The 27,287-nt window shown below is 42.6% G+C and overlaps 1 protein-coding gene across 3 annotated transcripts in view; it reads right to left on the bottom strand.

The window, feature by feature from the left end:
* The window catches only part of PIK3AP1 (phosphoinositide-3-kinase adaptor protein 1), a 221,568-nt gene that overhangs the window by 191,491 nt on the left and 2,790 nt on the right, over positions 1-27,287 (bottom strand). The window lies entirely within an intron of this gene.

Below are 27,287 nucleotides of genomic sequence, written 5' to 3'. Positions count from 1 at the left end.
GCTATCTCGTGTAGCCTAGGTATGTGGTAGGCTATACCGTCTAGGTTTGTTTAAGTACACTCTATGATGTTTGCACAATGATGCAGTACCCTAATGACACGTTTCTCAGAATGGATCCCCCATGTTAAATGATGTGGATCTGTATTAACAATGGACCTCAAACGTGGTTGTAGTAGAGTCTGCTTCCCTCTTTGAAGCTCATCCTGGACCTGTGCTAACAAAGAGGAATCAAATGTCAAGCTCTCTCCAGTCTTGGCAGCAGCTACAAGAGTGAGATTCTAGGAGGTCAGGGCTCAGGGCCAGTGGAGGGCAGAAATGGCTCTATATGAGAGAATTGCTTCCTCACCTATCAGGCTCAGTGTCCGCTTCCCACAGCCACCTTTCCCTGTCAGACCCCGAGGGTGTCTTGGGCAAATGAGCCAGGAAAGGGAAACAAACTAGAGAGAAAAGATATGATTGGGAAATCATAGGAAGACATACATTTCTTTCTGTCCATCATTTTCTGTCCATACAGTTCTGTCCATCATTTTCTTTTTAAGATTTTTTTTTTATTTGACAGGTAGAGTTACAGAGAGAGAGAGACAGACAGAGAGAAAGGTCTTCCTTCTGTTGCTTCACCACCCAAATGGCCACAATGGCCAGAGTTACGCAGATCCGAAGCCAGGAGCCAGGTGCCTCTTCCTGGTCTCCCATGCGGGTGCAGGGTCAGCACTTGGGTCATCCTCCACTGCCTTCTAGGGCCACAGCAGAGAGCTGGACTGGAAGAAGAACAACCGGGACCAGAACCTGATGTCCGTATGGGATGCCGGCGCCACAGGCGGAGGGTTAACCTAGTGTGCCACAGCGCCGGCCCCCTGTCCGTCATTTTCATCCATTAGACTTGTGATTTGTCAGACTCATAATTTCACTGTGTAGTTGTGATTTTATGTGCTGTTTACATAGTAAAGACTTTCCTGACCTTTCCTCAGCAAGATCAGAAGACAAAGTGTTTCTCTGACTCCACCCCCAACCCTCCTCAATATAAAGAAGGACCTAGGATTTCTCAGACTTCAGTGAGTTTAAAGATCACCTGTTGCATTCGAAATGAAGAGATCCCTCTCCCACCACTAAGATTCTGATCTTTTAAAGATGATCCCATTGTGCAGCCAGAATAGAGAACTCTGACACCTAGAGTTTTGCCCTTTTTAAGGGACTTTCACTTGTCTTCCTTAAAAGTGTGTTAAGTGGTTCACTCCCTAATCCCAAGCAGCCAAAGTGTGCAGCATGATCCAGTGCAGCCAATTACATATTGAGAACTTTGACTTTTGATGGAAAGGGTTCAAAGTCTCAGGGCCAATTAGAAATCACTGCTGAAATTGCAGTGGAATTGACTTAGCCCAGACTACAGGACCTGCTGGCATACTAAGCAGAACTTTCCTGGGTGGGGTTAAGCCCACCGATTTTGCTGAACCTTGAAGATATTTTTTAACACCTTATTTGACAGTTGGATGTGACACTTTGGATATATCAATTATTGCAATTCCTTGGCACACAAAAATCTTTTTTTCTAAAATGCAAAACCATATTCGATTTAACAGATTGTCCTTGTGTTGTGGGGCAGGTTGTTCCAGGCTTTTATAAAAAAGAATGAGAAAGATTTCAAGAAAGAGACATAAAGATGAGCAGGAAAGCAAGATTTATTTAAAGTGGAAGAACATACTCAAGGAATAAGTAGAGAATGAGCAGCAATTAACAAAGTTTAGGGTCGTCCTTTTAATAGATCTGGAGGCATGAGGGTGATATCTGGGCAGTCCTTAATTGAATATTCAAATGATGGCAGAGTTTGGGTGGGGCCTGAGTACCAGCTACTTCTGTTCCCCTTTGGAAATTCTGGAAGTGTCATGGCATCAGGTACTTGATGAAAGTGTGGTTCAAGTATATGATAGGAGTGGGTGTGGCAGTCATGGTAATTTTATTATTATTGCAGGCACTCACACTGCAGCCATACTGCATATTTCTGGTGCAGGCTGTACCTGCAAAGAAGCAGGTAGAGACTGGGTGGTGCACACTGGGCTGCAGTGGAGGGGCTGACAGCCATCAGTTCCTCTTTGCTCAGTACCTCCCTCTCTATATCACTTGGGCTAGTAGCTTAACCACACAAAGAATGGTATTTCTTATATGTGAAAAGGAAGTCCTGGAGTGGGCATTTGCCCTGCGGTGAAGATGCTTCTCAAGACGCCTGATTCCATATCAGAGCACCTGGGTTCATATCCCGGTTCCATTTCCAATTCCAGCTTCCCACTAACGCACAACCTGGGAAGCAGCAGTGAGGGCTCAGATATTTGGGTCCCTGCTACCCATATGGGAGACCTTGATGGCGTTCTGAGCTCCTGTCTTCAGCCTTGTCCAGCCTCAGGCATTGCTGGCATTTGGGAAGTGAACCAGCCCTCCCTGCCTCTCCCTGCCTCATTAATTAATTAAAAAAAAATGATGTCCTAACAATACCTACTTCATAGGCTATTGAGAGCATCAAACGAGAATCTGTGTACGAAAGTCCTGTGTGAACTACAAAGAACTTCATTAAGGTTGGCTGGGTGTCCATGTCTATGTGCTTTTATACACACAAACTTTGTAAAAATGGTGTGATTCAGATGATCTTTATAGAATGACTAGCATTTAAACTGACAGAGAGGGGGAGCAATAAATTACCATGTAGGAAAAATGAGTGGATATGCTAAAGAGTAATTAATCTAAACCATATTAAAGGAGAAACATGAGAGGCCACAATGATGCCCATTAATTATTATAATAATTATTTACTGTTTTGAAAATTATTTCCAATGCAGTAAGAAAGGAAGTAAAAATGAGGAATGGATATAAAAAAGGAAGAAACAAAAATCATTATTTGGAGATGATATAGTTTCAATACTAAAACCAAAAAGGATTGGTTAAAAGCATTGAAATTGGTAAGTGGATTTAGGAAAGCTAGAAAAAACTGATATACAAAGAAGCAATAATATTTCTGTAACAGGTAGGAAAAGATAGTACAATTTTGCCTACCTATGATTCCGAATACACTTGCCCTTCACCACTCAGTCAATACATGGTCCAAACCAAGTTGCCACTGTCGTCTCCTTCACCCTACACTAACTCTTCCTTGAAGACAATCTCATGTGTTGCATATATTCATTTTTAATGAATAGTATTGATAATAGCTTTTGTCTTTCAGGTTCTGTGCCAACGCTTTGGGTGGACAAAGTTTCCCTGAGAAGAGAGCCCCTCATAAAACTGTGATTGTTGTTTTTCTTGATGCTTATCTCCATTCCAGTTTCTCTTAGGTCTCGCTTCCCTTCAATCCCTCCAATTACTATTTATGGTGAGATGTAATAACCTGCAGACTTTGTGATAAGCCTGTCATAAATGCCAATGTCTGCGCATACAGCAGGCAGCTCAGACTCAGGGAGGGTTTGCACTCCGCTCTCAGCTGAAGCCTTCCCCGAGTCTACCAGCCTCGCTCACCAAGGCCTGCCGCCTCCCCGCTCACATTAGGGTGAGCACCTTCAGGGCTTCCCTCTCCGGTCTACAGAGTTGTCTTGTCTCTGGCCCCATGGGGACTTTGGCCCTAAACTTAATTTGAAGTTGAAGAATGTTGGAGGCGCTCGGCTGTGACTGAGAGGGCTGGATGACCAGTGAAAATGTAGATGAGGGTGGAAAATGGCCCCTTAGCAGTGTTAGCAGGGCCTTCTTCCTGGGGCAAATTCAGAACCAGCAGAGGCACATGGAGGGGTCTCAGTAGGGCTGAGTGAGGAGGAGAGGATTCCTCCAGCTCACAGTTCCTACTCAGCTTAACTGCTCTTTCCTGCTTCCTCCTCTGCCAGGTCAGGTGAAAGAATGAGTGGGGAATGAATGTTTCCAGGCTTTGAGGATTTGCCTTCTGGCCCCATAGCTCCATCTACTGCAGGTCCACACAGCTCCTGACTCCAGCATGCGAGGTTTCCCAGGAAGTTGCAAGAGGCAGGTTGCCTGGTCCCCATGCACCTTTGACTACCTTACATGGATTAATGTCTTACTCCACGCCTGGGTAGTGTGCTAGGCACTTTATTTTCAAAATCTAATTCAACATTTCCATCAAACTATTGAAATAGAGCTACTATAACAAGGAAACAAAAAATTAGAGAAGTCAAATCACTTTCCTAAAATCACTTACCTAGTAACTATGGTAGGAGCAGATCAAACTTTGGTCTAATGTGATTTTGTAAAATTAATATTTTAAAACTGTACAATTGCTTTAGATTCACAGAAAAGTTGAAGAGGTAGTACAGGAAGTTCCATATAACCCCTCAGCTAGTTTCCCCTAGCTTTCCTTTCCGTTAACATGATTCATTGGCAAAATGAAGAAACTAACCTTTGTATGTTGCTACTGACTAAACTCCAGACTCTGCTACTACTTGTAACTAGTATTAACTAAACTTCAGACTGTATTTCACTAGTTTTTTTTCCACTGTTTTTTCTGTGTTTTAGGATTCAACCTACAACATCACGTTATATTTAAGGAACAAGGTTCTTCGAACTATCATATAAAACTATTCACAGGCCACTTCCAGCTCCATACTTATACTCCCTTCTAAGACTTTCCATCAAATCTAGGGTAGGAGAAGGGACCAACACCCCAAGAAGGTCTGCTCTAAAAGTTGCCTGGGCACTTCTCATCAGCATTTCCTGAGGTATTCTCTCCAGATTAGTACCTAACAGGAAGGTGCTCTGCTATTAAAGAAAGGGGGAGAGAGGAGTGATAATCGAATGACTTAATAAATGCTAGATGCCAAACCCCTTCCTGAAGGGGCAGAATGCCCATCAACCTCGCCCAAAATGCCCCAAATCCTTGAGAAGTCTTGCAACAAACAAGGCCATTTTAATTTCATTTCACATAACTTTTCATAAATTCCAGCCGTCTGTGTACTACCTTCATGCCTTTTGCTAAACCTGCAGACAAGCAGGTTTGTACCCAGTAAGGTTCAGATTCCAAGTGATCAGGTTTGATCCCATTTTTGGGATTTTTTTTTTTTTTTTTTTTTGACAGGCAGAGTGGACAGTGAGAGAGAGAGAGACAGAGAGAAAGGTCTTCCTTTGCCGTTGGTTCACCCTCCAATGGCCGCCGCAGCCGGCGCGCTGCGGCTGGCGCACCGCGCTGATCCGATGGCAGGAGCCAGGAGCCAGGTGCTTTTCCTGGTCTCCCATGGGGTGCAGGGCCCAAGCACCTGGGCCATCCTCCACTGCACTCCCTGGCCACAGCAGAGAGCTGGCCTGGAAGAGGGGCAACCGGGACAGAATCCGGCGCCCCGACCGGGACTAGAACCCGGTGTGCCGGCGCCGCTAGGCGGAGGACTAGCCTAGTGAGCCGCGGCGCCGGCCAATTTTTGGGATTTTAAAGAGAGTTCCACACCATGCCCAGAAGGTTCCCTGTCTTTGTTTACTCCAAGGGACAACCTGGATTTTATTCTCTATCAAAGTACACAGGAAGAAAGTGTTTCTGATCTCATTTATCGTTGCTGCTGGCATCTCTACAACTTCCAGGTACCTGCACTTTGTACAGTTCTTCCTAAAGTCATGTTACTTCTAAATTTCATTGTGTCTGAGTAGGAGGATGTGGCAAGAGGGATGCCCAATAGTTAATCAGTAACAGATAGCAGTAGATAAAGCAGATGGTTCCAGCTGGGCTGGGCACCATTTGGCCTTCCCTTCTCCCTACAGTGGCCCCAAACCATGAGTACTCAGTGCCTTCTTCTCATGCCAAGAGCCTAGCCCGTGAATATCACTCTCTCCTCCATTTGTCCAGTTTCTTGTTATGTTGAGTGGGTTTGACAATGTAATGCCCACTACTCCTAGACCAGCTGGTATCCACCATTCAGACCTGAGTCATCCTTTCCTTTCCTCACTCAAAATACTGAACACCTATAGCAAGTCAGGCTGCACCAGGTGAAATGAGTAATGATAGATAATAGTTACAGATCTCTTGCTCATGTGTTAGGCATTCCTTGTACATTACCTCATTTAATCCTAGGACAACCTTGTGAGATAGTCTTTTTCCCCCCATTTTAGATCAGGTAAACCAGGGATCAAACAATGTAAATAACTTTCAAATTTCACATAATTAACAAATGGCAGATCTGAGATTTGAACCTAGGAATACACTTAACACCAGAGCCTACACTCTTAGTCTTACCCTATTCTTCCCCCTTGGGAAAGGCATGGTTTTGATCCTCAAAGATCTCATGTACTTTAAAAATCTCTGCTGCTTTTGGAGTGTTTTGTTTTCTGTCTTTCTCTATTCATTATCGTATCTTCTTCCTCCTGTCTACTAATTTTTATTGATTGTTATACATTGTAGATGCATTATAGAGCATCAGGATTTCATTGCCATTTTGTAAAAAAAATGCTAAGGCTTATTTTTTTTTTCTGCCTGGCATGAAATCAATTTAACTGAGAACACCTTTATCATACTACAGCCTTGTTTTTGGCTTTTTTTTTTTTTTTTTAAGATTTATTATTTGAAAGTCAGAGTTACACAGATGGAGGAGGAGAGGCAGAGAGAGTGAGGTCTTCCATCCACAGGTTCACTCCCCAATTGGCCACAACGGCCGCAGCTGTGCCAACCTGAAGCCAGGAGCCAGGAGCCTCCTCCGGGTCTTCCCATGCAGGTGCAGGGGCCCAAGGACTTGGGTCATCTTCCACTGCTTTCCCAGGCTATAGCAGAGAGCTGGATTGGAAGTGGAGTAGCTGGGTATCGAACCAGCACCCATATGGGATGTCAGCACTGCAGGCAGCAGCTTTACCTGCTACGCCACAGCACCAGCTCCTATTTTTGGCTTTTTAAATGGCTGGTCTATAATTTTCTTATTTCACAATTAAAATAGCCTTTTTCATAAGGTATTGAAGTTTGGGGATTCAAACTTGAAGCCCTGGGTGTAAAATATCAAAGTCTCCCTACTTTTGTGGTCAGAACTTGAATGTCTCCCATCACTCTCCCAGTGACCAAGAAGCTGTGTGCTTACAACCCAGTAGTAGCTGTTTTCTGTCAGGCCTTGAGCATGTGTTGCTGTGTACACGCAAATCAGTTTCAGCCAAAGCCTAAGGAAATCCTTTTGAATATTTCTTGACCTCCTTTTTGATGCACCTGTTTCTACCCAGCCTCCTGATCAAACCCCAGAGCAGTTTGGATCTGGTCTCTGTCTCCTCAGCTTAGCAATCTCTTTATGCTCCTCTTGGGCTCCCCCTCCACACAGCATGACTGGGAAAGTGTGCCCTGTACCACAGCTGGGGAGGATAGCTCTGTTAAACATGAAACTCACATCATGCATTTCCACTGGTCAAAAATCACAGCTAAGCACTACCTAAAAGGCATTTTCCAATGCCTGAAAGAGTTGCTTTGCATATTTTTCCAGTGTTATAATTGTTAATAGTGAGAGTAAGCCTAATACTCACTACTACTACCACCGCATCTGGAAAGCATATTCCTAACAATATGATGATTTCTGCATTTTAATTGGAACTTTAGTACAATTACATTAATTGAGTATTGATATATCTGATATATAGATATATCATTTAACTTTTTATTATATATAGTCTTCAAAAATTTATTTATTTATTTTCTCAAAGGAGAGAGACAGACCTTCCATCTACCTGCTGGTTCACTCCCCCAGATGCCTGCAACAGCCATGGCTGGGTCAGGCCAAAGCCAGGAATCTGGAACTCTATCCAGTTCTCTCAATATGAGTGACAGGGACCCAGGTACTTGAACCACCACCTGCTGCTTCCTAGAGTGCATATTAGCACAAAGCTGGATTGGCAGAAGAGGAGCCAGGCAATCTGATATGGGATGTGGGTGTCCCAGGCAATGTCTTAAGTGCTATGCCAAATGCCCACCCTTGATCTTTATGTTCTTCAGCACTTGGAAGATATTATCAATGAACATGTATTTTCCAACATTTGCTACTGTTAAAATATGTAACTTAGTTGTCATTCATTTATAGTTGATTATTTTTCCTTTTAGGCTGCTTTAAATAATTTCCTTTGTATTTTTACTATAAACTATAAAGGTCTACAGTTCTTTTCATTGATCAATTTTGCTATAAATCATGTTTTGTGTATTTATGGGTTGACATTATAATGGACAAAATTATAGTAATCAGCACAGTTAAACTGGCTTTATATTCAGTTCTAGAATCAAGCAAAACTTCATTCCATTAAATAGAATAAGCATTTTGATGGGCTGAACAAAAGGCAAGTTTTATAGAAAAAGAAGAAAACAGAAGCAAACAACAAAATGATTGGTCATTTCTTTTTTTGTTTTTAAGATTTTATTTACTTATTTGAGGTAGAGTTACAGTGAAAGGGAGAGACAGAGAGAAAGGTCTTCCTTCCATGGTTCACTCCCCAAATGGCTGCAACGGCTGAATCTGAAGCCAGGAGCCAGGTGCTTCTTCCTGGTCTCTCATGCAGGTGCAGGGACCCAAGCATTTGGGCTATCTTCTACCGTTTTCCAGGCCATAGCAGAGAGCTGGATTGGAAGAAGAGCAGCCGGGACTTGATCCGGCACCCATATGGGATGCCGGCGCCACAGACAGAGGATTAACCTACTGCACCATGGCGCCAGCCCCAGATTGGTCATTCTAAGTTACTTTCCTTGAAATCATGGACAGAGAAACAGAATAGAAAATAGCTGATTGGTTCATGTCAGGCTACTTCAAGTTTCTTTTTGTGATGATTAAATCATGTAAGGATGAAAGCACAGGGAACTTCATTGCCCAACCATTGTCTGTTTGGGAAACCAAGCTGTCTCTCATTCTCCTGATTTGCTAGTCTAGGTTGTTGTTATGGAATTTTAGCATGGGTAACTCCATGTAGGAGCCTACTACTCCAAAATCATGATACTCTGCATCTACTCAGATAGTTTTTCTCTACCAGTATCTTTCATCAGAATTGGAAAATTATCATCTGTTAACTCCAGTATTTCCTTTCATCTATCTATGCTCATTAATAATTCCCCCAGAAATCCATAAATTAGATTTATTGTTCTATTTTGTATCTATCTTTAATCCCGCTTTCATACTTTTTATCTCCTTGTTTTCCTTGGAACATTCCAGGTAATTTATTCAGATCCAGTTTCTATGATACTATTCTCTTTTCATCCACATGTAATCTGTTATGTAATTCATGGTTTTATGAAGGATTTGAACAGCAATTTTTTTTTTTTGACAGGCAGAGTGGATAGTGAGAGAGAGATAGAGAGAAAGGTCTTTCTTTTGCCGTTGGTGCACCCTCCAATGGCCGCCACGGCTGGCGCGCTGCGGCCGGCGCACCGCACTGATCCGAAGGCAGGAGCCAGGTGCTTCTCCTGGTCTCCCATGGGGTGCAGGGCCCAAGCACTTGGGCCATCCTCCACTGCCTTCCCGGGCCACAGCAGAGAGCTGGCCTGGAAGAGGGGCAACCGGGAAAGAATCCGGTGCCCTGACCGGGACTAGAACCCGGTGTGCTGGCGCCGCTAGGTGGAGGATTAGCCTATTGAGCCGCGGCGCCGGCCAACAGCAATATTTTTATTTTTAAAATTTTATTATTTATGTGAGTGACAGAGAGAGACAGAAAGTGAGAGAGAAATCTCCCATATGCTCTGTGTGTATATGTGTATTTGTCTATCTCTAAAATAAATACATTAAAATTTTAAAAAGTAAAATAATTCTTCCAGAATCTCCTTATTTTAGGGTAGTAAAGTGCTTTGTAGTTATAGTCTCTGTATTGACTAAAGTTGAAGCCCTATAGACTGCTTTTTTAATTTTTTTGGAAAAATTATTCCTGTGGGGCACATTTGGTACAGCAGTTCAAACACTGCCTGGAACACTCATATCCCATATTGGGGTGTCTGGTTTGAATTCTAGCTCTGCTTCCTATCCTAGCTTCCTGCTAATTTGCATCCTGGGCAGTAGCAGATGATGGCTCAAATACTTGGATCCCTGACATCCACATGAGACAATGATTGAGTTCTGGGCTCCTGGCTTCAGCCTGGCCCAGCCCCTTAGGGGCTATCTTAGGCATTTGGGAAGTAAATCATTAAATGGGAAATCTCTATCTGTCTGCCTTTCAAATAAATTTTTTTAAAAATTTTAAATGATTCCTGTGATTCCTCAGTTAATAACAGTAAAGAAGGTAAAACATGCATTTGAAAAATGTGGCAGATATATATTCAAAAATAATAAAATCATAGTAAATAAGATGAAGTTAGGTAAACTAAGATTTATATCTTAGTGGAAATTCAGAGGAGGAGGAAGGAGGGAGGGAAGGAGGGAAGGAGGGAAGGAGGGAAGGAGGGAAGGAGGGAAAGAAGGAAGGAAGGAAGGAAGGAAGGAAGGAAGGAAGGAAGGAAGGAAGGAAGGAAGGAAGGAAGGAAGGAAGGATCAAGGATAGGCTTCAGGGCAGAAGGTCCCAGGACAGGGAACAATTAAATCACTAGAGATTTTAGTAGGTGGGGCTGTGTTGTGAGACAAATAGAATACTTCAGGAGTCAAATGGAAGCATCTTCGGTCTCTCTCTTCCCTCAACATAGGAGCCAACTTTTGAAGCTGCTTGAGGTAGGAGACTGAAAACTTCCTAAGGGCAGAACATACACTGCAGAAAATCTTGAAGAAAACAAATTCTTGTTTCTCAAAAGCCCTAAAGGCCCATTCCCCAAGAAAGGGAACAAATCAGAGTTCAACTGCTTCCAACTCATTCCCATTAAACCCATCTCCCCATTCTCCCTCCATCCCGTGGATCAGTCCCAGGCTGAAATGAGATCGTTAGCTCCTTCCTCCATGAGTTCAACAGATTAAAGGGTGAATTCACTATGACAGAAGTGTTAACAAAAACACTTGAGCTCCAACAATCAGACTGAAAATCAAAAGGAAGTTACCAAGGCTAAAATTTCATGTCATCAAATCAAAACAAAGCTGTTATTCTAATTTCCTAAGAAACCAGGAGGAATAAGAGCTAAATTTCCCAAACTGGACAGTCTCAACTGGCATGACAATGAGGTTCCCTTTCCGTTAATCCTAACACAAAAAAGGTAACCAGAAGTAACCTAATGTTAGCCAATCAGCTATTTTTCTACTGCTTGGTCTCTTCCCTCATCCCTGTTTTACAAACAAAGTAACTTTTTCTATTTTTTAAAAAAGATTTATTTATTTTTTTTATTTGAAAGTCAGAGTTACACAGATAGAGGAGATGCAGAGAGGTCTTCCAACCGCTGGTTCACTCCCCAAATGGCTGCAATGGCCGGAGCTGCACTGATCCGAAGCCTGAAGCTAGGAGCCAAGAGCTTCTTCTGGGTCTCCCACCAGAGTGTAGGGGCCCAAGTACTTGGGCCATCCTCCACTGCTTTCCCAGGCCATAGCAGAGAGCTGGATCGGAAGTGGAGCAGTCGGGACTAGAATCGGTGCCCATAAGGGATGCCAGAGCTTGAGGCGAGGGCGTTAACCCACTGTGCCACAGTGCTGGCCCCCAAACAAAGTCACTTTGAAATAACCAATCTGCTTTTTATTCTGTTTCTGCTTTTTGCAGCTCTTCTCTGTCTAAACAACCGACCCCCTATAATAAGCCCATTGGAACTTACTCCATTTTATGGAATGAAGTGCTAACTAATTTTTAGAATTGGGAAAAAAAAAGCCAAGTATGACCTTTAAACTAAAATTGTAATTTTGGCTTTATATTTTTTTAAAAAAATTTTATTTATTTGAAAGGCAGAGTGACAAAGAGAGGAGAGAGAGAGAGTTCTTTCATCTGCTGGGTCACTCCCCAAATGCCCACAATAGCCAGAGTTGGGCCAGGCTGAAGCCAGGAGCCTGGAACTCCATCTGGGTTTCCCACTTGTATGGCAGGGAACCATGTACTTGGACCATTGTCTGTTGCCTCCCAGGTGCATCAGCAGGAAGCTGGATTGGAAGGGCATCAGCTGTCACTTGAACCAAGCACTCCAATATAGAATGTGGGTGATCTAAGGGGTGGCTTAACCCTCTGTGCCACAACATTCATCCCTAATTTTGTCTTCAGATCTGGAGCATGTATAGTCATTTAGACATAATCCATGACATAGAATTGACAATATTTGAACTTGTGAAGGCCAAGACCATAAGACAAATCCACAATTATAATGAGTTTTCAATATATCTTCCTTGTGGATTAAATTAACAGAAAATAGGTAAAAATATAGCAGATTGAAAAACACTATTAACCAATTTGATTCCATATAACAGCAACAGAACACATTCGTTTCAGGAGCACATGCAACATTCACCCAAGACTGACTATATTATGGTTATAAAATAATCTCGGTAAATTGAGGAGGATTAAAATCATATAGTAGGTTCTCTGACTACACTGGGATTAAATTAGAATCAGAACAATCTACAGAAAAACTGTAAATTTTTGGAAACAAAACAACTCTAAATAATTCATCAGTCAAAGAAGAAATGGCATAGTGGGTTAAGCTACTGCTTGGGCACCCACATCCCATATCGGAGTGCCTGCTCGAGTCCCACCTACTCAGCTTCCCTCCAGCTTTCTGCTAATATGCCTGGGAGGCAGCAGGTGATGACTCAAGTACTTGGGCCCTGCCACCCATGTGGGAGACCTGGATGTTGTTCTGGGCTCCTGGTTTCAGCCTGACCCAGTTCTGGCTCATTTACTACCCAAATGCCTGCAACATTCAGGTCTCAGCCAGGCTGAAGCCACCAGAACGGAACTCCTTCTGGGTCTGCCATGCAGCAGGAATCTAAATAGTTGGGTTATCATCTGCTGCCTTGCAGGCACGTTGACAGGAAGCTGGAGTGGAAGCACAAAGTAGACAGGACTCAGACTGGCACTACCACATGGGACCTGGGCATGCCAACAGCAGCTTAACTTGCTGGGCCACAATGCCCACACCCATTCTGTGATAGTTTATAGTGATTCCAGGAAATTAATATAAGATCCAAACTGGAAATAACCTAAATGCCCATCAACAGATAAATTAACACGCAAATGTTAGTATATACGTAGAATATAGTTCCACTCTGCAATCAAAAGGAGGAAATTAGTGATACAATCAGCAACATGAATTAATCTCAAAATAACTATACTGAATTAAATACACAGACAGAAAGTAATGCACATGCAATCTAATGTATAGTAACAGAAAACAGATCAATAGTCAAGGATTGTAGGGGGAGTATGTTAGGGAAGGATTGAAAAGGAGAACTTAATTTCACTGCCACTGGGTGTGGGCTGACCTTAGTAACCCCATCCAGAGTTCAGAGAACAAAATTATAGAATGGGAGAAATATTTTACAGTGGAGAAATACGGAAGACATCACTTAATGAAGAGGTACAAGTTTGTATTGGCCAGTGATAAATCACACTGATACCATGTGCCACCTGACATCATGCATGGAAAAGGGTGCCTCACCTCTATGCTATTCCTCTGCTAACCCCCAACCCTATTCTAGTCATGAGAACACATTAGACAAACTAAAACTAAGGGACATTCCACAAAACACCTGAGCAGGAGTCTTCAAAAGGCTCAAGGTCATGAAGAACAAGGAAAGATTCATAGACTGGAGGAGACAAGATGATAAAAGTAATATGACACTCCTCACCGGACCGTGGATCAGGAAGACATTTGTGGGAAAACTACTGAAATAGAAGTAAAGTCTACAGTTTAGTCTATGGTATTGTTTCAATGTTAATTTCTTAGTTTTGAGAAGTGTTCTATGATTATTTTAACATTAAATGATGGTAAGTGAGTAGTATAATCTTTGCAACTTTTCTATAAAATCTAAAATTATTCCAAAATGAAAAAAAATTTTGGCCAGCACCATGGCTCACTAGGCTAATCCTCCGCCAGTGGTGCTGGAACCCTGGGTTCTAGTCCCGGTTGGGGCGCCGGATTCTGTCCCGGTTGCTCCTCTTCCAGTCCAGCTCTCTGCTGTGGCCCGGGAGTGCAGTGGAGGATGGCTCAGGTCCTTGGGCCCTGCACCCGCATGGGAGACCAGGATAAGTACCTGGCTCCTGGCTTCAGATCAGTGCGGTGCACTAGTTGCAGCCCACCAGCTGCAGCAGCCACTGGGGGGTGAACCAACAGAAAAAGGAAGACCTTTCTCTCTCTCTCTCTCTCTCACTGTCCACTCTGCCTCTCAAAAAATATTTTTTTAAAGTATGTCAATGGATGGACCAGTGTTAAACAAATGTAAAATACAATTTTTAAAATTTTGAACATCAAAAATCAAATTCTCGGGGCAAGCATTTGGCCTGGTGGTAAAGGCACTGGTTGGACACTGGCATACCACATCTGAGTGCCAGGGTTGATTTCTGGTTCCACTCACTCCTGATTCGAACTTCTTGCCAATACGCACCCTTGTAGGAAGCAGGTGATGGTTCAAGAAGTTAGGTTCCTGCCATCCACATGGGTGACCTGGATTGTGTTCCCAGCTTGTGGCTTCCTTGCAGACATTTGGGGATTGAACTAGCAAAACGTAACTTTCTCTGTTTGTATGTTTCTGTCTCTTTTTCTCTCTGTTTCTAAAATTAAAAAAAAAAATCAAATTCTTGGGGCTTGCATTGGGGCATAGTGGGTTAAACTTCCACTTGCAACACTAGCACCATATATGGATGCCAGATTCTCCATTTTCTTTTTTGTTTTTCTTTCTTTTTTGACAGGCAGAGTTAGACAGTGAGAGTGAGAGAGTAAGTGAGAGAGAGAGAGAGAGAGAGAGAGAGAGAGAGAGAGAGAAAGGCCTTCCTTTTTCCGTTGGTTCACCCCCTAAGTGGCTGCTATGGCTGGCGCATTGTGGCCGGCACGCTGTGCCAATCTGAAGCCAGGAGCCAGGTGCTTCTTCCATGTTTCCCATGTGGGTGCAGGGCCCAAGGACCTGGGCCATCCTCCACTGCACTACCAGGCCACAGCAGAGAGCTGGACTGGAAGAGGAGCAACCGGGACAGAATCTGGCACCCCAACCGAGACTAGAACCCGGGGCACCGGCACCGCAGGCAGAGGATTAGCCTAGTGAGTCACGGCGCCGGCCAGACTGCTCCATTTTCGATCAGCCTCCTTACTAATGCACTTGGGAAACAGCAGAAGATGGCCCAAGTGTGCCCTGCCACCCATGTGGGAGACCCAGATAGAGCTGCAGGCTCCCAGCTTTAGCCTGGCCCAGCCATGGCTGTTGTGGCCATTTGGGGAGTGAACCACCAGACATATCTCTTTCTTTTTCTTTGTAACTCTGTCTTTCAAATAAATAAATTTTTTAAAAGATTTATTTTCTTTATTTGAAAGTCAGAATTACACAGAGAGAGAAGAGGCAGAGAGAGAGGTCTTCCATCTGCTGGTTCACTGCCCAGATGGCTGCAACTGCCGGAGCTGTGCAGATCTGAAGCCAGGAGTTAGGAGCTTCTTCTGGGTCTCCCATGTGGGTGCAGAGGCCCAAGCACTTGGGCCATCTTCTACTGCATTCTCAGGCCACAGCAGAGAACTAGATCAGAAGTGGAGCAGCCAGGTCTCGAACTGGCGCCCATATGCGATGCCGGCGCTTCAGGCCAGGGCATTAACCCACTGCGTCACAGTGCCGGCCCCAATAAAATAAATCTTTAAAAAAAATTAAATTCTTGGGAATAAATCTAATTAAAGGTACATGACACATCCATATTAGAAAACAGACAGAGGCCGGTGCCGTGGTGTAGTAGCTTAATCCTCTGCCTGCGGCGCCGGCATCTCATATGGGCGCTGGTTCTAGTCCTGGCTGCTCCTCTTCCAATCCAGCTCTCTGTTACGGCCTGGAAATACAGTGGAAGATGGCCCAAGTGCTTGGACCCCTGCACCCACGTGGGAGACCCACAACTCTGGCCATTGAGGCCATTTGGAGGGTGAATCAATGGAAGGAAGACCTTTCTCTCTGTCTCTCCCTCTCACTGTCTGTAACTCTACCTATCGAATAAATAAAAAAGTTAGAGTATATCATAGCCCAACTAATTTAAAAAAAAGAAAACAGAATATTATAGAGATGAATTTTAAATATATAGAGGGATAAATAGTCATGTATTAGAAGTCTTATGATTATTAAGATGACAATATCCTCAAATTAGCCAAACATTCAATCCAATCCTAATCAAAACCCTAGCAAGGGCTGTGTATGTGTGTGTCTATAAATAAAAAAGTTGATTCTAAAATTCAGATGGAATTAAAAAGCTACAAATAGCCAAGGAAATCTTGAAGAAAAACATTAGAAAACTTAGATTAACAAAAACTATAATGATGGGATAGTGATTAAGACTGTGTATATGGGGCCGGCGCTGTTGCATAGCAGGTAAAGCCACAGCCTGCAGTGCTGGCATCCCATATGGGTGCTGGTTCGAGTCTCGGCTGCTCTGCTTCTGATCCAGCTCTCTGCTATGGCCTGGGAAAGCAGTAGAAGATGGTCCAAGTCCTTGGGCCCCTGCACCCATATGAGACCCAAAAGAAGCTCCTGGCTCCTGGCTTTGGATCGGTGCAGCTCCAGCTATTGAGGCCAACTGGGGAGTGAACAGGGATGGAAGACCCCACCCCACCCTCCCAATCTCTGTAACCCTGACTTTCGAATAAATAAATAAATCTTACAAAAAAAAAAAAAGACTGTGTATACGGTACAAAGAAAGAAAACTTGATTACAGAAGATAAATGAGCCACCAGAAAGAAAAACACATACAGTTGGGGCTGGCACTGTGGCAAAGTTAAGCCTTTGCCTGCAGTGCCGGCATCCCACAGGGGTACTGGTTTGAGTCCTGGCTGCTCCACTTCAGATCCAGCTCCCTGCTAATGTGGCTGGGAAAATAAGCAGTAGATGGCCGAAGTACTTGGGCCCCTGTACTCTTGTGGGTGACACAGAAGGAGCTCCTGGCTCCTGGCTTTGGCCTGGCCCAAAGCCATTTGGGGGAGTGAACCAGCAAATGGAACCCCTCTCCCTCGTGGAGATGGGACTGTGGTATAATGGGTAAGGCCCCTGCCTCCTACAATGCCAGCATCCTATATTAGCACCAGTTCGACTCCTAGCTGCTCCACTTCCGAACCAGCTCTCTGTTATGGCCTGGGAAAGCAGCAGAAGATGCCCGAGACCTTGGGCTCCTGCGCCTGCATGGGAGGCCCAGAGAAAGCTCTTGGTTCCTGGCTTCAGATCTGCCCAGGTCTGGTTCTTGCAGCCATCTGTGGAGTAAACCAGCATACAGAAGACCTCTCTCTCTCTCTGCCTCTGCCTCTCTGTAACTCTGCCTTTCAAATAAATATATCTTAAAAAGAAGAAGAAGAAGAAAAGGTAAAAAAAAAAAAAAAGCATCAGCTCTGCTGAAATATTCATGGGCTTTAAAAAAAGATCTCTCCTCTGTATCTCTTTTAAATAAATCAATAAATCTTTTTAAAATATATGTAGTCGATTTATGACAAAGATGACACTATACTGCAGTTGGGAAAAAACATTTGCCAAACAGTGTTTTGGTAATAAGGTAAAAATATGGAGAAATGTATATCTTGATCCCTACCTAAGATGGCTAATAAAAATCAATTCTAAATGTATACTATAGATGTAAAAGTGAAAGATAAAATAAATGTCTTGGAAGAGAACATCTCCTTCACTTTGGAGTAGGCAAAACATTTTTTGAAAAAGACAAAAGCACTAACCAAAAAACAACTGATAAATTAGCGTATATTAAAATTAAGAACTTCTGGGACTGGCGCTGTAGCACAGTGGGTTAACCTGCTGTCTATAGTGCTGGCATCCCATATGGGTGCCAGTTCAAGTGCTGCCTACTCCACTTCTGAACCAGTGTGTGGGCCCCTACCACGAACATGGGAGACCCAGAGAAGATCCTAGCTCCTGGCTCTTGGTTTCAGACTGGCCCAGTTCCAGCTGTTATGGCCATTTGGGGAGTGAGGCAGCAGATGGAAGATCTCTCTTGGAATAATCCTGCAAAAGGCCATTTTGATAGGACAACACTTGGTAACTGGACACACGAGATTTATTTCAACTTTTTTTTATTTTGTTTGAAAACTTATTTTGCTAGATTTTGTTGTGGTTTATTTGTTTTGGGTTTTCCAATTGATGTTTCTATTGAAGCTACTAGTTTATATGGTTTTTGCCGCAAGGCAGGTATATATTTCTTTCATATACTGTCTTCCTCCTAGAAAATTACAAATGCCTTAAATTTTGCAGGTGTCACACCATCAAATTAAAATGTGTAGGTTCCTACAGACTTGAGTCTACTATTTTACTTAAGAAACTACAGAATGTATTACTAAAACTTTTCAATTCTATTTTACATATTGGGGTATCTTCTTAAAATCTACAAGTGCAAAATTATTTGAAACAACTGACATTGATGAATCTTAATAACTTAGACAACTGTGACCTAAGGGAACTTGGGAACCCCTACTCAACCTTCTCATTGTAAAGAAGTGGATAATAAGTGCTAGAGGAATCCAGTTATTTCTCAAATGTAGCAAAGCAAGTTGATCAGCAAAGGAGATGTCCAATATATTTTCAAAGTGTAACCATGACTATGGTCCTCAACTTTCTGAAGGGGTGATTGATCACAGAACTGACCACTCGAGTTTGTCAGAATTAAGTGTCACACAACATGAAAGGGCATTTGTGCAGCAACATCATTATCTGTTTGGAACATGCAGAGCTTCCTGGCATCATTAATACTGAATCTACGAGAGCATCTGTCAAGAAGAATCTGACTGAGAAAAAAGGTTTTCAGAGAGATGTACAGAGTAATCTTCATGAGGGAAATTTTTTATACTAAGGTGACATAAGCTGTAAAGCAACTTGTAGAGATTATGTTTTCTTTTTTAAAAAGTGAATGCATGGAAAACATAGAGCTCTCATTTATCACTTTAGCGCCCTTATTCTCTTTCTTTTGAATACAAAATGTCACCCATTCCATGAACAGATGAACTGCTCTTTGTTTTATGTTGTACCAGTTTATTGACAGTATTGCAATTCTTTCACAGTGTGCACTTTGGAATTTGTTGCCTCTGCATTTCAATTGATTTGGGAAGAACTGGTATTGAATCAACAAGACAATGCTCAAGAAGAAAACTGCAGAAATTATAGACCTTTGTTGCAGGCAAACTAACAGGAGTCATAAGCATATGTAATCATGTTCAGATATTGACGAATACTGAATAATACCACTTTAGTGACTGTACTTTTGAAAGGGTATTTCAATGAGAAATCACACATTTAAAAATATTAATAGAAATTTATTTTTGGAAAGAGTGTGGATTAACTGAATTATTAAATATATTCTAATGTATTATCTTTTTTTTTTTTTTTGACAGGTAGAGTTAGACAGTGAGAGAGAGAGACGGAGAGAAAGGTCTTCCTTCCGTTGGTTCACCCCCCAAATGGCCACTATGGCCAGCACGCTGCGGCGATCCGAAGCCAGGTGCTTCCTCCTGGTCTCCCATGTGGGTGCAGGGCGCAAGCACTTGGGCCATCCTCCACTGCCCTCCCTGCACTCTCTGCACACAACAGAGAGCTGGACTGGAAGAGGAGCAACTGGGACAGAATCCGGCACCCCGGCCGGGACTAGAACCTGGGGTGCAGGCGCCGGAGGCGGAGGATTAGCCAAATGAGCCATGGCACCCGCCCTAATGTATTATCTTTTAAAACTAAATGTTATTTGGGGCAGGTGTTGTAACACAGTGGGTTAAGCTGCTGCTTGGGATACCCACTTCCCTTACTAGGTGCTGGTTCACCAGACACCTCCACTTTCCATTCAGCTTCCTACTAATGCATCTTTGGAGAGAGCAGATGATGGCTCAGGTGCCTGGGCCCCTGCCACCCATACGGGAGAACTGGACGGAGTTCTGGGCTCCTGGCTTCAGCCTAGCTCAGGTCTGGCTGTAGCGGGCATTTGGGGAGTGAACCAGTGGATGGAAAATCTCTTTCTCTCTCTGTCACACTCCCTTTCAAGTAGATGAAAATAAACAAACAAACATTTAAAGAAAAATAAGTGTTATCCAACCCATTGGTTTTTATATTCTGAAGACCTAAAAATTCCAATTAAATGATGTAGAACTTCAAAGATTTTGTGGGTAAGCATTTGTTATATGCTAGTATTATAGAGTTTAATTTATATAGACCAAATAAAAGGCAAGTTTGGCATCTATCTTTTAATTACATACAGGGCCAAGCTAGCTTTCACCTTGATTTGTGAGGCACTACAGTGAAAGAAATAAAAAATCAAATTACTGAAATATCTCGAGTTCAAATTCTTCCACATACCTGTTTTGTGACCTTTAGTAAGGTTTTTTTTTGGTAATAAGTATTTTGTATGAATTTTATTTTTTCCCCAAATATTTAATTTATTTGAAAGTCAAAGTTACAGAGAGAGACAAGAGAAAAAAGAGAGAGAGGGGGCCGGCACTGTGGCTCACTTGGTTAATCCTCCACCTGTGGTGCCAGCATCCCATATGGGTGCCGGATTCTAGTCCTGGTTGCTCCTCTTCCAGTCCAGCTCTCTGCTGTGGCCCAGGAAGGCAGTGGAGGATGGCCCAAGTGCTTGGGCCCCTGCACCTCATGGGAGACCAGGAAGAGGCACCTGGCTCCTGGCTTCGGATCAGCGCAGCGCCGGCCATAGTGGCCATTTTGGGGGTGAACCAGTGGAAGGAAGACCTTTCTTTCTGTCTCTCTCTCTCACTGTCTGTAAGTCTACCTATCAAATAAATAAAAAAAAAAAAAAAGAGAGAGAGAGAGAGAAATCTTCCATCCACTGGGCTGGAGCTGGGCCAGGCTGTATAAAGGAGCCAGGAGCTTACTCCAGGTCTCCCACGAGGGTGGCAGGGACCCAGGGACCTGGGTCATCTTCCACTGCTTTCCCAAGCACATGAGCAGGAAGCTGGATACGAAGTGGAGCAACCAGCACCTATATGGGATGCCATCACTGTAGGCAGTGGCTTAACTTGCTGGTTTTGAGATAATATATTTTAAATTTACATTATATTTAAGTTTACATTATAGTAAAAGGTTTATTTTTTACTGAAAAATAAAAATGACAATAGTTCCACAGGAAAATAGGCAAAGGCTATAAATAATAATCTGATAAAAAGATGTTCAAGTTCACTCATATAAAATAAACTTTAAAAGTCACAAAATCACTAAAACTATATAGTATATAATTCCTATCAATCTGTTTGACAAAGATTTAAAACAAAGTTTGACAAAACTGATACACATAGGAATTTTTCAAGCTCTTTTTTTAGCTCCCACATATAAGGAAGAACATGTGATAATTGTCTTTCTGTGTCTTGCTTATTTCACTTAACATGATGCCCTCTAGTTTCAACCATTTTGCTGCAAATAATAAATTTTTTTTAAAATAGCTGAAAATAATCCATGTGTATGCACCATATTTTCTTTATTCATTCATCTGATGATGAACATCTTTCATGAACTAAAAAAAATCTATTTTTATTTGAAAGGTAGAGATATAGAAATAGATCTTCCATCTACTGATTCACTCCTCAAATGCTTGCAACAGCCTGGACTGGGCAAGCAGAATGCAGGAGCCAGGAACCCAATCCAGGTCTCTTACAGGAATGGCAAATACTCAACTTCTTGAGCTGTCACCTGCTGCCTCTCAGTAGGAGGGCAGCTTCCAGGTAGGAAGCTTGAATAGGAAATGAAGCTAGAACTCAAGCCCAGCTACTTCAATTTGGGTTGACAGTGTCCCAAGTGGTGTCTTAAGTGCTGTGTGAATCATTCACTCAGAGTAAATTATTTAAACTCTATGGGATGGACATTTGGCTTACCGGCTAGGATACATGTCCCACACCAGAGTGCCTGGGTTGGAGTCCTGGCCCTACTCCAGAGTCCAGCTTCCTACTGATGCACACCCTGGGAGGCAACAGGTGGTGGCTCAGTGTTGGGTCCCTGTCATCCACATGGGAGAACTGGTTTGAGTTCCTGGCTCCTGGCTTCAGCCCGGCCAGTCCTGGCCATTGGGGGCATTTGGGAAGCGAACCAATGGATAAAATTCCATCTGTTAGTCTGTCTCTTTCTGTTCTCTCTGCCTCTCAAAACAAACAAAATTCTGAGTTCAATTTTCTCTATCTCTTAAATGAAACTTAAAAAATAGTACCATCTTGGGGCTAGCATTATTGCACAGCAGGTTAAGCAACCACCTGAAGTGCCAGCATCCCATATTAGTGCCTGGCTGCTCCACTTCCAATTCAGCTGCCTGCTAATGTGCCTGTGAAAGTAGTAAAAGATGGCCCACATACTTGGGCCCCTGCCACTCATGAGGGAGACCCAGATGGAGTTCCAGGCTCCTGGCTTCAGTCTAGCCAAGTCCCAGCTATTGCAGCTACTCAGGGAATGAACCAGCAGATGGAAGATCTCTTTCTATCTCTCCCTTTCTCTAACTCTGCCTTCAAATGAATAAATAAATCTTAAAAAAAAAATAGTGCCATCCTGCAGAATTGTTTAAAGTTTTTTTTTAAAGATTTTATTTACTTATTTATTTGAGAGGTAGAGTTACAGAGAGTGAGAGCGAGCGATGGGAGAGAAAGGTCTTCCATCTGCTGGTTCACTCCCCAAAGGGCTGCAATGGCTGGAGCTATGCTGATCCGAAGCCAGGAGCCAGGAGCTTCTTCTGGGTCTCCCACTCGGGTGCAGGGGCCCAAGGACTTGGGCCATCTTCTACTGCTTTCCCAGGACTTCTTCTGGACTCTGCACATTCTCTATCCAGACCAATGAAAGCCAACTATGTGCAACCTGTCATTTGGAGTCAGTCCATAGTAAGCTCTGAATAATCAATCTTTTCACAGATTAAATGAAAGATAATTAGAATGGTTGCTCAGTATTGAGGAGGCATTTTTGTTACACAGGAAAATAAACAAGTGGAAATTTTCAAATATTTTTTACTAAATTTCAGTGAGGGCATTTAAGTACTTTCTGTGACCTTATTTTTTTTTCTTAGTTAAACATTTATTTGAGGACTTCATTTGCTTTTAGACACTTTCATTTAGCCTAATTCAGATGCATTTTACAACTTTTCAAGCATAAAAATTCTAACAAATTTTCCATGGAAACAGCTTTTGATTGCTACCTAGTTATAAATAACTCTTCTCTGGTTATTCTTTTATAAAATACTCCTTACAGTCATCTAACATAGACAATAGTAAATGATGTTTGCTTTTCCTGAAAACTGGAACAAAATATCATGAGTTCTGGTAAATACAGATCAGCATCAAATTTGATTTTTGAAGGCTTATGTAAGAGACTAATTTCTTTAAAAATCCAAAAAGTATATTAAAGACAAATATTCTAAGATTTTTATTTCTTTCCTTTTTTTTTTTTTTTTTTTTTTTTTTTGAAAGATCTTCCAGCTGCTAGTTCACTTGCCAAATGCCTGCAACAGCTAGGATTGAGTCAGATCAAAGTCAAGAGCCCAGAACTAAATCCATGTCTCCCACTTGGGCGGCAGGGACCCAACCTGAGCCATCACCTACTGTCTAGCAGCAAGCTGCATTAGCAGGAAGCTGGATTAGAATCAGAGGAGCAGAAACTTGAATCTAGGTACTCTGATAGGGGATGTGGGTGTCCCAAGAGGTAACTTAACTGTTGGACCAAATGCATGCACCTTAACACTGGTTACATCTCAGCCATTAAATTTATTTTACTGTTTTTTGGAAAATATCTCATTCAAAATATCTTTATGTAGTTTCTATATGTTTTACAGTACTGTTATTAATGTGAAAATGCTGTCGTCTTTTATGATTTTTTGGTTACTCTTATATTAACTGTAAATAACCAGATATCATGTGCTTATCATTCTAATTGGGTAGGTCATTACCTTATTATAATGCTTTAATGTAACCTTTGAGTAGCAAAGATCAAAGACAAATGAACATTCATCAGGGTGCCCATTTTTTAACATGAATCAGTCTAGCAATGCAGGACTTTTTCTGAGTTATGTTATAGTTTTCCATATCTTTGGGGATAGTGCTAACCAGATTTCACTTTTATTCTAAGATTTATTTCTTTAAATGGCAGAGAGAGAGGGAGAGGGGAGAGAGAAAGAAAGAGGGATCTTCTACCTACTGGTTACTCCCCAAATAGTTGCAACACCTGGGGCTTGGTCAGGCTGAAGCCAGGAGCAAGAAACTCCATCTGAGCTTCCCACATGAGTGACAGGGACCCAAATATTTGAGCTATCACCTGCTGCCTCCCAGGCACATTAGCAGGGAAGTGAAGTAGCCAGGACTTGAACCAGCATTCTGATATCAGATGCAAGCATTGCAAGTGGCAGCTTAACCTCCTGCGCCATAATGCCCACCCCAAGAGTCCAAATCTTGATTTCTAAATACTATCCTCCATCAAAAGAAACCAGAACTCCTTGGAGAACTGATTTCAGTGCTGAGGCAAGAAAAATACAAGGTGAGCCTAGAACATGTAGTTATACCAGAAAATAAGAAAATGCTTATAGAGGGACTGGTGCTGTGGCATCATGGGTAAAGCTGTGAACTGCAGTGCCAGCATCCCATACAGGCACCAGTTCAAGTCCTGGCTGCTGCTCTTCTGATCCAGCTCTCTGCTATGACCTGGGAAAGGTAGAAGATAGCCCAAGTCCTTGGGTCCCTGCACCAGTATGGGAGACCCAGAAGTTCCTGGCTCCTGGCTTTGGACTGGCCCAGCTCTAGCCATTGTGGCCATCTGGGGAAAGACCTCTTGCTCTCTTTCTTCTTTCTTTATCTGCCTCTGCCTCTCTGTAACTGCCTTTCAAATAAATAAATAAATCTTAAAAAAAAAAAAGAAAATGTTTATAGAATGAAGCAGCCATGCCAATAGGACCAGGAAATCAGCTTGAAGGGGTTCCCACTGGCCAAATGAGGAATAATTTGAAAATGAAAGTAAGTAACCATGGTAATACATTACAACTCACTGAATGATACAGGAGCCCACAAGCCCATACTGAGATCAGTAAGAAACTGAACAAGTAAGTAAAAAGGGACAAGAGAAACCCTCCCTTCCATTAGAATGCTAACTAGTAAATGCAGAAGAAAGGATGAAGGAAACACAATCACCATGTGACCATCATCGTGATGAGTGACCAGCCATTCATGAACTTTAAGCCTGGCATGTGAGGGTTTAGTGAGGGATGGGGTGTTGGCATAATCTCAGACTCTCTCCTCACAAAATATTTATGAAGTAGAAAGGAAGCAAGGGTGATTTTGGGTGGAGAAAATCATTTGACCAGATCAGCAAAGTTCTCATCACGATGCTGTGGAAGGTTCACACTGAGTGCCTCCTTGTGAGGAGGGGTCCTGGAAAGAGCCTAGCTTCCTGTCTTGTGGGTTTCCTGTCCAAACGCGTGGCTAAGCCTAGTCATGAGCAGACACTGGATGGGCCCAGGTAAGGAACAGCTTAAAGAATGCCAACCCTAGGGGCCGGCACTGTGGCTCACTTGGTTAATCCTCCACCTGCAGCGCCGGCATCCCATAGAGGCGCCGGGTTCTAGTCCTGGTTGCTCCTCTTCCAGTCTAGCTCTTTACTGTGGCCCATGAGGGCAGTGGAGGATGGCCCAAGTGTTTGGATCCCTGCATCCGCATGGGAGACCAGAAGGAGGCACCTGGCTCTTGGCTTCGGATCGGCGAAGTGCCAGCTGTGATGGCCATTTGGGGAGTGAACCTACGGAAGGAAGACCTTTCTCTCTGTCTCTCTCTCACTGTCTATAACTCTACTTGTCAAATAAATATTTTTAAAAAATGCCAGGCCTAGTCTCCCCAAAACTGTCAAGGTCACAAAAGACAAGAAAGATCAAGGAAATTTTCCACATTGAAGGAGACTGAAAATTCATGACTATTAAATTTAAAGTAAGTTCCTGGATATGATTTCAGGCCAGTTGGAATGTTGTTGAATTAAATGTTAAGATGGTCTGTGTTATGTCAACATTGATTTCCTGGTTTGAAGGGCTGTACCATGGTCAAAAAGTTCTTTGTGCTGTGGACACATACACGGGATATTTAGGGCAAAAGGGTATCAAGTCTCTAGTTTTCTTTCAGATTGCTCAAAAGGACTCTAGGTAACAACAAAATCACGTGTGTGTGTGTGTGTGTGTGTGTATAGAGAGAGGTGGTAAAATATTAAAAACTGGGGAATCTGAGTGAAGAGGACATGAGAGTTATTGTGATTAGCCATTTGAAATTTTTTTCAAAATATATGGAATACATTCATATTCATATTAAAGCAAACATGAAAACAGGTCTATATAAAACTTGTGCACAAATGTTCATAGCAGTAATATTCGTGTCAAAATGTTGAAAGCAGTAAAAACACTAATCAACTGGAATTAATGAACAAACTCCTGTGTAGCCTTATGATGAAATATTATTTGGCAATGAAAAGTGAATCCTGATACATGCCACAACATGGGTGAATCTTGAAAAATTCTCAGTGAAAGCAGCCAACTCTCAGAACATACCAAAAATTGCTGAAGGGTACACTTTAAATGAGTGAATTTTATGGTGTATTAATAAAATTATGAGATAAAATGAATTTCACATACATACAATATAAAGTAAAGCCATAGTTTTCTAGGCCAGTAGTAACAAGGGCAGGCTGAGAAGAGAGGGACTCTGCAAGTCTTTCACTAAGCAAAAGTTACAATGATATGAGTAGTTTCTCGAAAATACCAAGCCACCAACTGACATGGCCTCCCTCCCATCTCTCATTCCACATTTCCCCTGGTTGCACTGGAGGCAAAATAGTACAATAGCTGACTCCGCAGCCAGGTTGCCTGTGTTTGAATCCAAATCTACAATAACCTATGAGGCCTTGGGCAAAGTACTTAACCACTATGTATTGTTACAAAATGGGGGGATAATTGATTGTGTTGTTGTGAGGAATATCACATTATCCATGAAAAGCGCTTCAAAAAGAATCTGTTACTTACTAGACTTCATTAGAAGTCAACCGTATTTTTAAAAATCTCCCATCAGGATGTTTCCTTCCTTGGAAGGCCCCAATTCCCCATTTATCTAAGGTCATTTCCCTATTGCCTGCTGTTTCCGCCTCATCTGACACAAGGTAGTGGTGGGTCTAACCCAGACAGACCCAGACTCACAGTTCACAGACAAGTTGCTCCCTTCTCCACTACAGTTTCTCTGTAATCTATTTCTTCCGGCATCTGGAGCCCACTGAGAGCTACAGAGCACAACTCAGACTACGTTGTTTTCAAAGACCAAGGTCATGGCCGGCATTCCTTCA

This window comes from Oryctolagus cuniculus, chromosome 15, assembly GCF_051225735.1.
Source record: "Oryctolagus cuniculus isolate XC-2025 breed Fujian yellow rabbit chromosome 15, ASM5122573v1, whole genome shotgun sequence".
Lineage (NCBI taxonomy): Eukaryota > Metazoa > Chordata > Mammalia > Lagomorpha > Leporidae > Oryctolagus > Oryctolagus cuniculus.
Note: the sequence above shows the minus strand (reverse complement) of the source record. Positions and strands in the feature narration are given on the sequence as shown.